Here is a 4,060-nt window from a genome sequence, read left to right as displayed (position 1 = left end):
TTTGATCACTTCAATGTCTGCACAATCACTTTCTCACAATATATCACCAATCCATTTGTGGGTCACGGCTCTGTGTTTTGCACCACCCTCACACACTGTTCCTTCGTCAATGAAGTTTTCTGGTGGCCGTTGATGATTTTTATTCTCCGTCACGCTGCACTGACCCTACCGGTGTTGCATTTTTTTCCACACTGCTCATATGTGTACGTATACCATTTTATTTGCAATTCACCACTTTTCTTTCCACAAGAATTGGCACGATCAATTATTCCCCTTGTCGCGTTACGTTAAAGTGCACAGTCGTATTTATTTTTTGCCTAATTTATTCAATAAAAAAGTTCAATATGCACTAGTGTGCTATCATTAATAGGTTTGGAGAAATGATATTTTACTTTCATATGTACTGTTGTCATATTAATGTGTAATTAAATAGTTGTATAAACAATGATGTTTACGAATGCCGCACATACTATTTTGAACAGTTGTGTGCTACCCTCCATAATCTTCTTTTTCTTCCTGGTATAATCCCAGTAACATCCTCATTCAGGTAACTTAATGTGTAACCATGATCGAACCAATACTTGTTAGGTTCCCGTTCTTAGTTTGCGGAGGTCAGATGGCAGTTGCTCCGTGTCAAACCTGACTCACTCAATCCAAGATCCATGGTCAAAGGTATACCTTTGGCTTCTCTTCAGAAAGGTATGAATGCAATTGGGGTGTGGGTGATGTGTATAGAGGCACAGGATCTAATCCTACCCCGGCTATGTCACCGGCCAATGACTCTTTTCTTAGTTACATATATTAGTTTGAGTGGTAACCGGTGTTATTACGGCGAGAAAAATCAATAGTGACGAAACCTATGGCTATGGTCAGGATGGGAGTACCTTTCAAAAGCAGGAAGGCAGCGCCGGAGGGGTTTTCCTGCGGTAGGCTGACACCTTAGGTGCCTAGAGTCCCACACTGCCCTTGGCGAAGACCCGGAGGATAGTCCATAATAAATTTCTCTAGGTTACCAAAAAAAAATGGAAAATAAGGATAAGTGTACCTTAAATAACCCAATAATGGTCTTAGTCAAGTTAGGTAACTGAGACTATCGCTGGTAGAAAGAAAGGCGTAAAAGGACAGAGTTAATAAAAATTAAAAGCAAAAGTAAGATTTGCAGATAAGAACCACACCTATATTATTTTTCTGTCGCTACCACAACACAATCGCAAGGAGAAATGAAACATTTTGTTTGATCAACACGCGACGTTCACTCCATATCTTCATTCTTTATGTCCGGTAACAAATATCAGACATATTGCTTATTGGCATGAATTTAGTTTTTTTTTTAAACAATTTCTTTCTTGCCATTTCGTATTTTATTTAACTGCACTAATGTTGAGCAAAAGTGATATAATTTTTAATAATTTCCCTTCATTTGAAGGCTTCTGTAGCGCAACTTACGAAAGATATGTAGAAGTATCTAGAGTAAAAATCCTAATTACTATACAATAATAGTCAAAACCAATAAGTAAATAATACCAAAATAAGTAAAGAGTCAGGTTAAAAGTACCCGAAACCGCCGAGCTTGCATGAAGAGAGTTATGAATGTAGATGAAGCGAAGGAAGTATGCAGAGATCGTGGCAAGTGGAAATAGGTAGTCTGCCTAACCCTCCGGGAAAAAGGCGTACTATACAAGAATCCTAAGCTGGGTTATAATCTTAACCAAAAGCATACTCAGATCTTCATTTTATATCTAGAGTATGATCGCAGCTCCGCCGGCATAATATGAAAATTGCTGTTAATTTTAAAGAAAATTTTAGGTTAACCGTTCTCATCAGAGCATCTTTAGACCCACCCACCTCTAGTTCCAGAGGTTATGACGGAATATTAATATGTCAGTAAGCATCTCTTCTTTCTATAGAAAATATAATTTTAGTAATCTAGTTATTTTTTAATCGCCATCAAAAAAAGTAGATCTCAGTTTGACCTGTATGTACATATGTTTATATGATATCCGCGATTATTTCGCGTTACGCTGAACCGATTTTGATGCGGCTTTCAGGATAATATTTTTTAAACATCAGCTTACAAATGGTGGGACAGACTTATACGTCTAGTCTGGAGATGTCGATGATGCTTAAGCTCTCAGACCTCAATAAACACTTATTTAGGTCTGAGAGCTTAAGCATAATCGACATAAAATAATGTTTATTTGTTTTCATATTTTAAACCATGTTCTATTGGCAAATAAAGCTTTAACTCATTTATTTATAATTTTACACATAAGTAAGGTTTAAAAAAAATTATAATTACAATCAGTTATTTCTTGAATTCCGACTTCAAAATGGACGAAATCGATTGAAGGCGGTCCTCTTATTACGAAAATTATTTATGACGAAATTTAAGAAAAGTAAAGTATTTGTAACCGTTATTCCTTCCCATCGATATTATTAAGTGGTTAATCGATTAAAATTCATTGTGTGCAACTAATTGTACGCTATAGGCCAGTGTGGCTCGGAGTTTCCGTTCGATTGCGGAAAAAACCATTGCACGCACTTACGTGTAAATATTTGTAAGGAAAAAAATTATTGTATTCGTAAGTATCATTATTATGTGCCGTGTGGTTGCCGGCACCAATACAAAAAACAATAGGACCACTCCATCTCTTTCCCGTGAATGTCGTAAAAGGCGACTAAGGGATAGGCTTACAAACTTTGAATTATTTTCTAGGCGATGGGCTAGCAACCTGTCACTGTTTGAGTCTCAATTCTATCATTAAGCCAAATAGCTGAACGTGGCCATTCAGTCTTTTCAAGACTGTTGGCTCTGTCTACCCCGCAAGGGATATAGACGTGACCATTATGTATGTATGTATTTATCATTATTATTCACTTACTAGCTTTTATATGTAGCTTCGCCAAAGAATACAGTGTTTTTGTGAATCCCATGGGAACTATAGTTTTTACCGGAATGAAGAGTACAATACAATACAATACAAATTATCTTTATTACCCATAAAAAAACCCTAATGTCATACTGGTTCAGTAGATAACGCGTAAAGAGGGAACGGACCAACAAACAAGCAAATGAACTTGCTTTTGCATTTATAATATTAGTTGGGATTTATTCAGATTACTCAAGACCTTGTCAATATTTATATAAAAATATAAAAAATTATATCAATAGAGGAACAGTGCCCAAGCTAAAGGAATCGAAAATTAGCGTAATTTTTCTTTTCACTTTCACGTAAACAATACTAGCATCCCGCCCCGCCTTCGCACGGGTAGCATTTATACATATAAACCTTGATCTTGAATCACTTTATATATTTAATTGTTTAAGTCATAAGCATCATATCTTGAAAATGAACTGTTGTTCACCCTTGCCTCAATTTTGTATGCGATTCTGTTATTGTCAGGTTAGCTGGAAGAGATCCCACTTAGGGATAAGCCCGCCTTTGTACTGTACTGTTATTTTAAATTTGTAATGTACTCCTTTAGTTAACAATAATGCATTTACTTACTTACTCTATCTATAGATTAATACTGCAAAATCCTTTGTTTGGTTTTGAACATCTCAGCAAACATACAAAAACAAAGGGACGGACAAAGTTACTTCTCTTTATAGGCACTATGTAGTGATAATTCACATGAGCAAGATAAATGTAAATCATCTTTAACTTAAATAAAGTTCTTGTAACAGGTGAATTTCCAACCTAACTTCAGAGATCTACATATTTGGTATACAAAACTTAAGCTATTTTCTAAGTAAATACAAGTTCATAATTACCAATAATGTACCGAGTAAATGTTAGTTAAGTATTTAAGCGTTGTTTACTTGATGTGTAATTGAGATCAAAATCGTGAATTATGGCTGACGAAACTTCTTAAAGTTGGTTTGAAGAAAGAGTGCAGTTTCATTAGTACGCATTAAAAAAACGTGACTGATGAGGCGAGGCTCGTAAATGTTCACTGGCGTGTCAATATAGATATTTATGATTTTCTTATTTTATTGAATAGAAATCTATTCAATAAAATATATAAAAATTATCATAATAATAATAAATATATATAA

The sequence above is a fragment of the Amyelois transitella genome, chromosome 23, assembly GCF_032362555.1.
Source record: "Amyelois transitella isolate CPQ chromosome 23, ilAmyTran1.1, whole genome shotgun sequence".
In the NCBI taxonomy this organism is placed as follows: Eukaryota; Metazoa; Arthropoda; class Insecta; order Lepidoptera; family Pyralidae; genus Amyelois; species Amyelois transitella.
This window is presented reverse-complemented; position numbering follows the sequence as displayed.